Source organism: Giraffa tippelskirchi, chromosome 9 (assembly GCF_054371585.1).
Source record: "Giraffa tippelskirchi isolate mGirTip1 chromosome 9, T2T-mGirTip1v1.2.pri, whole genome shotgun sequence".
NCBI classification, from domain to species: Eukaryota; Metazoa; Chordata; class Mammalia; order Artiodactyla; family Giraffidae; genus Giraffa; species Giraffa tippelskirchi.
Window position 1 is genome coordinate 30,042,248 of NC_137283.1, and position 13,765 is coordinate 30,056,012.

A 13,765-nucleotide genomic window follows, 5' to 3' on the forward strand; every position below is an offset into this window, starting at 1 on the left:
GGTTCACGTATTGCTGAAGCCTGGATTGGAGAATTTTGAGCATTAGTTTACTAGTGTGTGAGATGAGTGCAATTGTGCGGTAGTTTGAGCATTCTTTGGCATTGCCTTTCTTTGGGATTGGAATGAAAACTGACCTTTTCCAGTCCTGTGGCCATTGCTGAGTTTTCCAAATTTGCTGGTATATTGAGTACAGCACTTTCACAGTATCATCTTTGAGGATTTGAAATAGCTCAACTGGAATTCCATCATCTCCACTAGCTTTGTTCGTAGTGATGCTTCCTAAGGCCCACTTGACTTCACATTCCAGGATTTCTTGCTCTAGGTGAGTGATCACATCATCGTGATTATCTGGCTGTGAAGATCTTTTTTGTACAGTTCTTTTAGGTAGTATTTTAATTTCATGAAAAGAAGCTTAAATTCAGAGACATGGAATAACATCCCATGTCATAAGAGGGCCACAAAGGTACGAGTATAACAGAAGAAGTAGAAACATACAAACTTAATTGTAGAGTATTAGCTGACTCTTTGGAAAAGACCCTGATGCTGGGAAAGACTGAAGACAAAACGAGAAGAAGGAGACAGAGGATGAGATGGTTAGATAGTACCACTAGCTCAATAGACATGACTTTGAATAAACTCCCGGAGATAGTGAAGGACAGGGAAGCCTGGAGTGCTGCATGGGGCCAAAGAGAGACTTGGCGACTAAACAACAACAAGGTTTAACTTCCTGAGGGAAGAGAATGATTATTTACTCAGCTCTGAAACCTTCAGGTCTTGTATATGATGGATAAAACTTAACAAATGAATGACAAAAGATAAATCATTGAACAAAACTTAAGTAAAAGATAGAGAATGGGAGAATACAAACTATTACATTTCTACATTATGCCAAGAAGCCACAGACAACATCTGTAGACTATACATTTTGGAAGAAGGCTAAGTTCACCTTTGGTTAAAACAAAAAGGTACTATTCTAGTGAGTGATGTTTGTAATGGAGGAAGTCATGCATGCCTGGGGACAGAGGTATATAAGAAATCTCTGCAACTCCCTCTTATTTTTGTTTTACCTAAAAACACTCTAAAAAATTGTCTTAACACAGACAGAGAGAACAAACCTATAGACACCAAGGTTGGGGGGGGGGATGAAATGGGAGATTTGGATTGACATATATACACTATTGATACTATATATAAACTAGGTAAGTAATGAGAACCTACTGTATAACACAGGTAAGTCTATTCAATGCTCTGTGGTGATCTAAATGGGAAGGAAATCCAAAAAAAAGAGGGGATATGTATACATATATGTATAGCTGATACACTTTGCTGTACAGTAGAAATAAACACAACATTGTAAAGCAAGTATACTCAAATAAAAATTAACATAGAAAAATTTAAAAAGAAAATCTTAAAATTTAAAGGACAAAAGAAAATGTCTTTAAATTTTTTCCAGCAATAAAAAATGAAAATAAACACTGGAGACAGTTGGAGAATAGGGAACCCTCTTGCCCTGCTGGTGTGAATGTAAATTGATTCAAGCACTATGGAGAACAGTATGGGGGCTCCTTAAAACACTAGATGTAAAACTACCATATGACCCAGAAATCCCACTACTGGGCAAAACCATAATCCAAAAAGACACATGTACTCCCAATGTTCATAGCACATCTATTCACAATAGATAGGACATGGAAGCAACATAGATGTCCATCAAAAGGTGAATGGATAAAGAAGCTGTGGTTCATGTATACAAAGGAATGTTATTCAGCCATAAAAAGGAACTCATTTGAGTCAGTTCTAGTGAGGAGGATGAAACTAGAGACTGTTATACAGAGTGAAGTAAGTCAGAAAGAGAAAAACAAATTTCGTATATTAATGCATATATATGGAATCTAGAATATGGTACTGATGAACCTATTTGCCGGGCAGGAGTAGAGACACAGATATATACAGAGAACAGACTTTGGACACAGCAGGGGAAGTAGAGGGTGGGACAAATTGATAGAGTAGCATTGAAACATATACATTACCAAACGTAAAATAGATAACTAATGGGAAGCAGCTATATAACACAGGGAGCTCAACCCAGTGCTCTGTGACAACCTAGAGGGGTAGGGGATGGTGGGGGCTGGGTGGCGGGGGGGGATGATTCGTGTTGTTGTATGGCAGAGTCAACACAATATAGTAAAACAATTATCATTCAATTAAAAATAAATTTTAAAAATGAGTAAATAGGCAAGGGAAATATTATGTATCATTTAACACCTGATGAGCATCTACTATAAAGGTAACAAATACACTGATCTTGAACTCTTTGGTTTCTAACTGGTTGTCAGTGACTCCTAGGAAGGCTGTGCTGAAAAGGATTCTGAGTGAGGTAAGGGTAGCAGCTAAGTACCAGAGGGGAGAATGAAAGGATGTTTGCCAAAGATTTGCCATTCTTGGCTACTGATGTTGCAATATTGTGCTAAGGGAACTGTCCTTCCTCAGGAGAATCTCAGAGTGTAGTGGGAGGCAAGGTTAAAGAAGAGAAAAGGGGATTCCCTGGTGGTCCAGTGGTTAAGAATCTGCCTGCCAATGCAGGAGACACAGGTTCGATTCCTGGTCCTGAAAGATCTCATATGCCATGTGGCAACTAAGCTTATGTGCCAGAACTATTGAGCCTGCACCCTAGAGTCTGTGAGCCACAACTTCTGAGCCTGTGCACCCTAGATCCCATGCTCTGCAACAAGAATAACCACCGCAATGAGAAGCCCAGGCACCTGAGCCAAGACTATCCCCCGTCCGCGACAACTAGAGAGTCCATGCATAGCAACAAAGACCCCGTGCAGGCAAGAATAAATTTAAAAAGAGATTTAAAAAAAGAGAGAGAGAGGGAGATAAAGCACAGAACACCGTGCTAAGTGCAGGAACAGATCTGTGTTCAAGATGTTAGGTCACTCCAGAGAAGGGACACAGGAGTTCTGTTTGGAGTTAATAGTAAACTTGACTGATTTGTGACAATAGTAAGAGTAACAGTGGGATACATTGCAAGCTTACAATTTGCCCAGCACTGTACTGAATACTTACACGTCTTAATTTACCAAATTATCTCAAAATTCATATGAGATAGCTGTTATTACTATCCACAAAAAACAAAAAAAAAGAGAGAGAGAGAGAAACAGTTGAGAAAACTGAGCTAGACAATGTTAATTACATTAATTTGCCCCAGATCAACACGTGATAGGTGGGAAAGCAGAGTGCAAACCTCAGATAGTCCAGAACCCAAGATATTACCCATTAAAATATGTGAAAAACACTTGTTTTTTTAAACATCAGGTGTGTTTTCTCCAGAGATAAGTAAAATTACTTTAAGAATGTTCTTTTCCTTAGTAAGGAACAAGGTTCCTTACTTTGGAACCACAGTGGTTTAAGTTTAACCTACAAAACACAGTCAGTGAAACTCCAAAAACATGGATCAGCTATACCAGTCCATTTACTCCTGATGTTTGTTGCTCGTCAAAGAAGTATCTTTCTGTTTTCGCTTTTGCTTTCAGATAGGTTAATAGAGTTTTGGGAGAAATATACAAAGAGTACAATATCAGTTTTGATAGTTTACCATTTGGAATCAAGTTAATCTCAACTCCATAAAATTGTAGGGCAGGATTATGGAAATAAACCACAGGGATTAACAAGTACAATATCTTGGGTTCATCACTTTTCCTGCTGGTTAATGTTTATTCAGTCTGTCTAATGAGATAAAAAAACTATAAATCAAACACATGACCATAGCTTTCATGGAACTTTAACTAGAATGAGGTTAAGTTTTAAGAGTCAGACTCATGAAAACTAGTCTAATTGGGCTTTAAAATCCAAGCTTTATTAAGGATTTTAAAAAGTCACTAGCCAGTATCTCTGTCACCCAAAGACATGTAAAGCCCTTTTGTATGAGGGTGGGAAGACTACAGATCAGAGATCAGAAGCAGAGTTAATTATCTTGTAATAATTGTGTAAGATTATTAACAGCATGTATATTAAGTACTTGATTTTTGACATTTTTCACATTCTTTTAAAAAGATATTATTTACTCACCACCCAGATTGAACAGATGTTAACATTTGGCCATCTTTGCCTCAGATTTCTTTTCTTAAAAAAAAAAAAAAAATGAGTGCCACATACTCTTTATTCTCTCTTATTCTGTATGAAATCAGGATTCTAACTTGAATTCCTTCTGGGTAATGTGACATTCACACTCCAACTTTTATTATGGTCATAGCTACGGAAGGTCTAACACAAGCATCTATCCCTTTCATCTGTGCAGACACCACGGAGGTGGGACAGACAATCATACCCACTGTCCAGATGAGGCAGCCAGATCTAGGAGAGGCTGAGACTTGCCAACTAGTAAGTGACATGTGTGTGATTTGAACTGAGCTCTGCCCATCTTCAAGGTTTCTATTCTTTGTGTTTATCTATAGCCCCCAGGGGGCTTCCCTAGTGGCTCAGCAGTAAAGAATCCACCTACAATGTGGGAGCTGCAGGAGACATGAGTTTGATCCCTGCGTCAGGAAGATCCCCTGGAAGAGGACACAGGAATCCACTCCAGTATTCTTGCCTGGAGAATCCCATGGACAGAGGAGCCTGACAGGCGGTGGTCCGTTGGGTCACAAAGAGACGGACACAACTGAGGTGATTTGGCATGGCACATAGCCCCCAGGAATAATAATGACATCCATCAGTCTCTAAAGTAACCATTCCGTCCCAGCTTCTGCTAAATCCAGGCCTATTTATACTGCCATTATTGAGCATTTACTATGAACCAAGAACAGTGCATTAAAGATGCAGACCAACCAAAAAGGAATCAATCAGAGCACTGCTGATGTTACAAGACTTTCTCAAACCTATTCCAGTGTCTTCCTTACTAGTAAAGCTGGGATTCACAGGCGCCTCCTGCCATAAGACAACTTATGACCCCACCCATCTAGTGCTCTTCTCTTTGCCCAGAGAAATGGATTCTATTGCTTGATTATTAATCACCCAAAAACCACTGGTGGAGAGAATCCTACCGAGGTTCCCAAAGCATGAGTCTCAAAAGCTTTGATGATCATGATATATTCAACTAGTTCTTCCATCTCTTGCTCCATTCTGTCCTGTTATCAGAATTCAGTCTTGTCAACAAGCCTGTCTTGAACACCCAATTGTTACAAGCCTCATTTTCTAATTCCACTCTTCTCCTCTATTTTGTATTGGTGAGACAATGTTGGCAGATGCGTTTATTTTACAAATATTTACTGAACACTTCCATTTCCCAGACACTATTCTAGGCACTGTGGAAGGAACAAACAAAATAGTCACGATGTTCGCATTTTAGTGGAGAATGGCAGATAACAAGCAAACAAGTACATGGTATTTCTGGTGACAAAAGGGCTAAGCAGTAGAAGCAGGTAAGGTATAAACAGGGTAGTCGGTGAAGGTCTCTCTGATTAGGGAACATCCCACCAGGGACCAGAATGAAATGAGGGCAACAGCCATATCTGTATGTGTAGGGAAAGAACTTCTATCATGGTGAAGAGCAAGTCCCTGAATCAAGAGAATTCTTGACGTGTCCAAGGACAATGAAGCAGGAGAAGCCAGGCTGAGTGCTAAAATCTAAGGTCAGAGAGGAACAGAGGTCAGATGATGGAAACCTTTAAATTTTAGCTCAAAAGGAATGAGTAATCATTAGTATGCATAAGTAACATGATATGATTTACAAAAGTTGGGGGGTTGGGAGTGGACATGTGGGCATTTTGGAATTTGGTGGGAGGACATAACAGATTTTACGGGGTTGGACACATCTTCTTGAATGGTGTTTCTATCCAAAAGGGTTTCTACCCAAGCAGCAACTTGCCATGGGTGATACATAGGACATTCAAGTAGATCAAGGAGCCACACACAGTGAAATTACCCAAAGTGCTTTATAAAACCTGAGTCCATGAGCCCAATTCAGATATGATGAACCAGAATTTGTGTGACCAGGGCTAAAGCAACTGCCTTTCAAACAAGGTACCCTTGTGTCTTACACTTGCAATAATTTTGGAAAGCTATTGGGTCAGGGAAAGCTTTGCAAAGAAGATGATTCTTCAAATGAGTTCCAAAGACAAGATAGGATTAACTTGAGGGGGAGGGGCAGAGAGCAATGGCGGCAAGGATTCTTCAGGAAGAGGAAAATTATCGACAAATAGCTAGAGACATAAAATGTTACCTGACATTTAGAGTCCTACATGCAATTCGACATAATCATTTTTTTTTTTTTAATTTTACCCTGTGCCAGGCATATATGTGATCTCATTTTATGAATCCAATCACCTTGAAAGGGACTTGAAGGCAAATGAGAACTAGAAAAACTAAGGGATCTATTCAAGATTACTTAACTAGTAAATGCTAAAGGCAGAACTGAAGGAAAGAAGTTAAACTCTGAAGCATGTGATCTTAGCCATTAAAACTGGAGAGAGCCAAACAAAGTGTGAGAGATAACTGAACAGATCAGGAGGTCCTTGAATGCCTTTGTATAAGCCAAAGGGTTTAAGGGTTGACACAAAATCCATGTGGGGTTGCCTTGAAGAATTTTATGTATGGGAATGATGTGATCAGATATATGAGTTTTGGCATGTGACTTCTGGCAGCAAGAATATAGGCAAGAAATAGTGATGGCTGGAATCAAGTTAATGGCAAAGGTAACGCCTTCACTTAACTACTCTAGAAAGTAGAGCTTGAGGCAAGGGTACAATTTTGATGGTTTAACTGAGAGGCACAAATCTGCGGTGGTGAAGGTAAGTAAATAAGGCAAGTGTAGCAGAACGAATAATGACCACCCAAAGATACCAGATCTTAGTCCCGTAACCTGTAAATATTAGCCTTTAAGGAAAAAGACATGTGCAAATGTCATTAAGTTAAGGATAATGGCAGAGAAGCCCGGCGTGCTGCAGCCCATGGGGTCTCAAAGAGTCAGACGACCGAGCAACTGAACAACAATGATTGGCCATTGGAGATTATTGTGGATTACCTGAGTGGGCCCTAAACTCAACTGTAAGTGTCTTTATAAGAGACAGGCAGAGGGAGGGGTGACGCACACAGAAGACAATAGATGAGACAACCTTGGAGACAGAGATGGGAGTGAAGCAGTCACAAGTTAAGGGATACTGTCATCCATTAGATGCTGAAAGAGGCAATCAATAGATTGCCCTACAGCCTCCAGGGAGAGGAAAGCCCTGCCGACCCAACTGTGTTCAAGTGAAACTCATTTCAGATTTCTGGCCTCAAGAACTAGGAAATAACAAATATCTGTTGTTTTAAGCCACAAAGGTTTTGATTTGTTATAGCAGCTCTAAGAAATTAATCCAGAAAGCAAGGAAAGAAAGGATATGCAAAGCACTGTGATACAATGTATTATGATGCCTTACTATGGTGGTTAGCACTTAACAAAGAACCACGTTAGGAAATAAGAGGTGGGTTGGTTTGAAACCCAAGGGACTTCTGGAGAAGTATACAAGCAGAAACCATACTTCAGAGCAGCCCATGAAAGGACAAAGAGTAAGGGATTTATATCCACCTGAGTGCATAATCCAGCCCTTAGCAACTATTCAAGAAATCCCATTCCACATCCTATGGTGTGGAAAAAAGAAGAAAAAGAACTGGTTACGTAAATAAGACCCAGCATGTGGTGCAAGAGACCCATGCAAATTTAAGCCTTCAACTCTGATTCTGTTTGAATTGGAAGCTCACCAGGGATGCCAGTAAAGTTGATGGTGGGTTACATGTTTGGCAAGAAGAACGTTATTAAAGGAACCTGGAAGGTGTACAAAATTTGCAGGTAATAGGGAGATAAAGATGAAATTATATATTCAGGGATGTGTTGGAGATTGTCAAGAGGACCTTTTGACTAGTTCACTGTATTGAACTGTAGTTAATCAAATGAGCATTGGAGTCAAAGGGACCTAGTTTTAAATCTTAGTTCCACTTAGATGTGTGATCAAGGATAATTTGATCTCTCAAATTCTCAGTTTCTTCCCATCTGTAAGATGGAGATAATAATATGCACTTTGTGAGGTTCTAGTGAAGCAACATGTGTAAAGCATTTATTACAGTGTTTGGCACATAGCACTTGGTAAATAAAAAACCAGAATGGTATTCATTTCTGTCATTATTGCACAGAGTGAGTGAGGTAGAGGAAAGAATGTACGAAGGCATTCAGGAGTCTGGCTTGGGCAACAGAATATTTGGAAGGAAAGAAATCTTGACAACGTAGAAAATGAGAGGCTGATAGGCAGCTACATAGAGATGGAACTTTCTGGAGCAGCTTCACTGTTTTATGTGACCACCCAGACCACTAAGAAGAGAGGAAAGGAACTATTCATTGAGTCCCAGCTATGTGCCAGGCACTATTTCACTACTTTACATGTTATTTCACTTGTCTTCGTGACAATCTTTTGATTTAATGTGTTTTGCTATGCTCTACGAAAGAGAAATCTGAGGCATAGGGAACATGAGTTATTTTACCCAGGCCATTCATTTATAAAAAAGTAGAGACGGAGATGTCAACCTAAATTCCTCTGATCCCAAAACTGGTGTTCTCACCATCTCCCCATCGCCCATGGTAGTCTCTTACACATGTTCAAGTGTACTTAGAAAACATATTCCCAAGCCAAGTATATTTTTTCTTGAATTTCTTACACATGTAGCATATAAAGGCATTCACATCTATTAAAACAGTATTGCAACTGACGATATCAACTGTTGACAAGAACACAGAGCAGCTAGCATTCTCACATACTACTGAAGGATGTCTAAACTGCAGCCATTTAGGAAATCTGCTAAGCTATATTTACCTAAAGCCAAAAATATGCCCATTCTACAGTATACCCCATTCTACAATATAGGAATTCTATTACCCAGTTTTATACTCAATAGAACTGAGTAAGGCTTATGTCCACCAAAATAATGTACAAGAGTGTTCAGAGAAACTTTATTCAAAACAGCCAATCACTGGGAATAGCCAAGTCCCCCAACCATAAAATGAGTAAATAAATTGTGGTGTAGTCCTAAAATGGAATACTACATAGCTATAAAAAGGATGAACTGCTGTTGGTACACATAAAAATATGAATGAATTGGTGGTACACATTAAAACATGAATGAATCTTTCCAGAAAAAATGGTTAACAAATAAAGTTAGATATGGAAGAACATACATCAAATAATCCCATTTATAGGTAAAACAGACAAAAGCAATCTATGGTGATAGAAGTCCAGATGAGTACTCACTCTTGGGGCAAAGGTCTGAATTAGAGTGGGTCATGAGGGAGATGTCTAGGGTGCTAAAAGTGTTCTTTATCTTGATGGACAGTGGTCACATGACTGTACATAAAAAAATTAAAACAATCTGTATACTTAAGATTTGTCAACTTCATTCTATGTAAGTTATATCTCAATAAAATTTTAAAACGTTGCTGTTGTGGTTCAGTTGCTAATCATGTCCAACTCTCTGCAACCCCATGAACTGCAGCACACCAAGCTTCCCTGTCCTTCACTATCTCCCGGAGTTTGCTCAAATTCATGTCCTTTTCAGTCAGTGATGCTATCTCATCCTCTGCCATCTCCTCCTCCTTTTGCCTTCATTTTTCCCAGCATCAGGGTCTGTTCCAATGAGTCACCTCTTTGCATCAGATGGTCAAAGTATTGGAGCTTCAGCATCAGCACTTCCAGTGAATATTCACGGTTGATTTCCTTTAGGATGGACTGCTTTGAACTCCTTGCAGTCCAAGGGACTCTCACGAGTCTTCTCCAGCACACAATTCGAAAGCATCCACTCTTCAGCACTTAGCCTTCTTTACAATCCAACTCTCATGTCTGTATGTGACTACTGGAAAGATCACAGCTTTGACTATACAGAACTTTGTCAGCAAAGTGATGTCTTTGCTTTTTTAGGAAGCCAATGAAATCTAGCTGGCAGGCCCTCAATCATCAACACCTAATCACAACCAGTTCCATCTTAGTCAAGTCTGTGCTAAACTTTCATCCCTACACCTGGTACACAGCAGCATTCAACAAGCATTTATGTAACAAGTGAGCACATGCCTAGGACATTAAACAAGTTCCCACCCATCTTTAAGTACATCCCTCTCTGTTCCTCAAGTAACCACAGACTATGGTGGCATCAGACTCCATAGCTCAGAAGGTGGTGGAACCATCCCCATACCTGGTCATACTTTCATAAGAAGAAATAAACCATAAAACCAAGCAGCAGTTTTGCAGTATGACACAGCAGTATCGCTTGCATTAGGCCAATTTTCCACTTATGAAAGCGGTAACAGCACTAAAAGCCAATAAAAGCGGTCTGTTCGTTCAGAGATTGGCTTTTACGGCTCACTCTAAATATTATCCAGTGAATCAAGAGCCGTCATTATGGTGTCTAAAAAGCCTTCGTACCTTGTAAGCAAACAGTGTGACTCTGACAAATAATCATTAGCGTGCCTGTGTGAGGCCAGAATTGAGGGAAAAAAGTCAAATAACTGATATTTCCATTTACATAAGTCATTAGGGTAATTTTGGTTAGTTTCAGAATAAACAAAATGGATTGCATATGTAAAATGATATACTATTGCTTTCAACAATCCCAGTTATTTTTTCAAATCTTATTTCCGGGCAGCTGAAGACACAGGCTACTTAGATTGTTGAAGCCTTCTCAGGCCTTATGAGGAGAGAACTAAAGTTTGAAAAAACTACTGAGGGCTCAGTCAATTACACAGACTTTGCCAATATTTCTTATGTCTCAGTTAAAGTACATCTCAATATCTCTGACTGCATTAAATTTCAGATTTAGTAATTACTCATGCTTGCTTGTTTATAAGGACAAGGACAAAATTTTTCTTATTTTCTTAAGAAAAAATAAATAAATTCAGTATCCTCTCTGAAATTTACTTTAATTACCTGGCTCTCATATATCATACATATACATACATAATATATGTGTGTATATATATATACACACATATATATGATGGGTTTCCCTAGTAGTTCAGCTGGTAAAAAATCCAACTGCAATGCAGGAGACCCTGGTCGATTCCTGGGTTGGGAAGATCCGCTGGAGAAGGGATAGGCTACCCACTGCAGTATCCTTGGGCTTCTCTGGTGGCTCAGCTGGTAAAGAATCTGCCTGCAATGTGGGAGATCTGGGTTCGATTCCTGGGTTGGGAAGATCCCCAGGAGAAGGGAACGACCACCCACTCCAGTATTCTGGCCTGGAGAATTCCATGTGTATAGCATACATATAAATACATAATATATGTATGTATATATATATATATATATAGCATATAAAATACACACATGCATACACATCCACATATCTTATGTTAGACACTGCTCTAAGTACTTCACAAATATAAACTGATTTCATCCTTGTAACAGCCCTATGAGGTAATCTCTGATTGACAGATGAGGATACTGAGGTATGGGAGGTTGGATAAGGGACTTGCCCAAGGTCACAAAGCTAATCAAAGGCAAGGCCAGGGTTTAAACACAGGCTGTACCATTCTGCAGCTTTTATTTTTAATAATTATGAATACTATCAATATTTGGAAATGTAATATATAAAACAGGGAATAATTCTTTAAAATCAACTTTTTCTGTAAGTTAAAATTTCTAACACTGATATAATTATAAGATCAGTGAGAATGATGTGGAGGCGTTTCTGATAACTATAGGAATTTTTGTTTGGAAGTTATGAGTGACAGCCGCAGACTTATATCACCCCAAAGAGACAGTTTATTTTTGCAGTTTGCTTTGGAAGACAAAGCACTGAGAATCTTCTTTATAACAAGACAAATGATAATAGATTTTATTCTCCTCTTTTTATATAATTTATATTTCAAAACTGGCAAAAGTCTTCAACAAAACTAATCCAGAGCTTACAGAAGGAATAGTAAAAAAAAAAAAAAAAAAGATTGGGTTTTAAAGTTAAATCACTAGCAACATCTAATAATTATTATAACATTTCTTAATGCATATTGAATTTGAAGGTTCCTAAGTCCTGTACTCAGTTTAACATTATTTCCAGAAAATACTTTGTAAATGTATCTTATAACACCAAGTTGATGAACAATGTCATTGAAAAATTATATACCAGTGCTCACTTCTGTCAGATATTCACTCTATTTTTCAAAAGTTTATTTTGTCGAATATGATGACTCTAAACCTTGTTTCATTTTCATCAATCATAATTTACCTGCAATCAAAAGCACCAAAGTATTATAACCTGAATCACCTAATTGAACTCCCTGAGATGAAAATAACCAGCTCTCTCTCTCTCACTACATACACACACATACACACACAGCTATTTCTTCATTTTAATTATGTATACCAATCTCTTGCTCTGAAAAGGTCAGTGAATTTTGGTATCAAAAAGCAAATTCTAGACCTCTGTACATCTGACTACTAAGCAACTATAAAAAAAGCCAGCCTTTAAAAAACTATGATCAATTTGTAATGCCTACCACTGGCACAATACAAGGAGAATGGCAACGTATGTGTACCAAGTATTCCTGAGCCTTGCCTTTTTCCCCTCTGAACTAGCAAAATACTCTTACAACCAAAAATAAGACACCTTCTTCCTTTTGTATAAAAAAAGATCCTCATAACACAGACTTTATACAAGAATTGAGTTTTTCCCAATTATATGATATTATTGTATTATCTGGAGTTTACTGTTTTAGAGAGGATTTTTCTGGAGCATCTCCCAGGTGATAGCAATCATCTTAAAAATACTCCTGGAGAGAAACAATTCTGTGATCTCATCCTGAAGCTTTTAAGACTTCCCTTCGGATTAAAGGTTTTAGCATGTCATTTTTTAAGGAGAAAAAAGAGGTGATGAGTATTATATAAACACATATTTTCTTGAGAGTAATCTTCAGAGGAATTGTGGAGTCAAGTAAGTTTTAATGAACTCACTGGGCTTAGCACACTTGTTATTCTACCTCTGGGACAAGCATTCACATCTGCATGAAACCTCATGCATACCTTTCATGTCTCACTGATCACTGGGGTAAATCTCAGATTTGGCAGTCCTCTTAGGATCTTATTTGTCTTCCTTTTACAGATAACCTTTCTCAGACAAAACTCAGGTCTCTGGCTGGACTTTCTTTGGCAACAGGTAGTCAGGAGTGTGAGAAAGAATATGTGAAGCTAGAAAGAGGAGGGAGAATGTTATGTAATCGGGATTGAGGTTTTAACGGCAACAATTAAAAGGCACATGGCCAGGAAGTTTCTTGGGGGAGTCTGATGTTACCTGCTGCCTGTCTCCTTAGTTATTTACTTCAGTGATCTCCTTTGATCTCTTTTCCATTTCCTTTGGCAACCCACTCCAGTACTCTTGCCTGGAAAATCCCATGGACTGAAGAGCCTGGTAGGCTGCAGTCCATGTGGTCGCGAAGAGTCGGACATGACTGAGCAACTTCACTTTCACTTTCCTTCCCAAAATCTTGCTGAAAGAACATTCTAACCCAGTGACCCAGGAAACATTTTCAATGAGAACTTGGCTGAAAGATGGAAGAATTTAGAGGAATTTATAGGGTTTTGGTATTTCAGGATTTTCAGGCAGTAAAGACTCTGCTGGCAATGAGGGAGACCCAGGATAGATCCCTGGGTCGGGAAGTTCCCCTGGTGAAGGGAATGGCAACCAGTACTCTTGCCTTGAAAACTCCATGGACAGAGGAGTTTGGCAGGCTACAGTTCATGGGGTCACAGAG

General features: G+C 38.9%; 1 protein-coding gene and 1 long non-coding RNA gene across 2 annotated transcripts in view; one reads left to right on the forward strand and one right to left on the reverse strand.

The window, feature by feature from the left end:
• Positions 1–13,765, reverse strand: part of LOC145520893 (uncharacterized) — an 867,842-nt gene that overhangs the window by 631,624 nt on the left and 222,453 nt on the right. Inside the window, exon 5 of the long non-coding RNA XR_014064880.1 lies at positions 4,072–4,125. This is a non-coding gene — a long non-coding RNA (uncharacterized LOC145520893). The remainder of the gene's footprint in view (positions 1–4,071; positions 4,126–13,765) is intronic.
• The window catches only part of MDFIC2 (MyoD family inhibitor domain containing 2), a 108,149-nt gene that overhangs the window by 24,312 nt on the left and 70,072 nt on the right, over positions 1–13,765 (forward strand). The gene's annotated exons all lie outside the window — the stretch shown is intronic.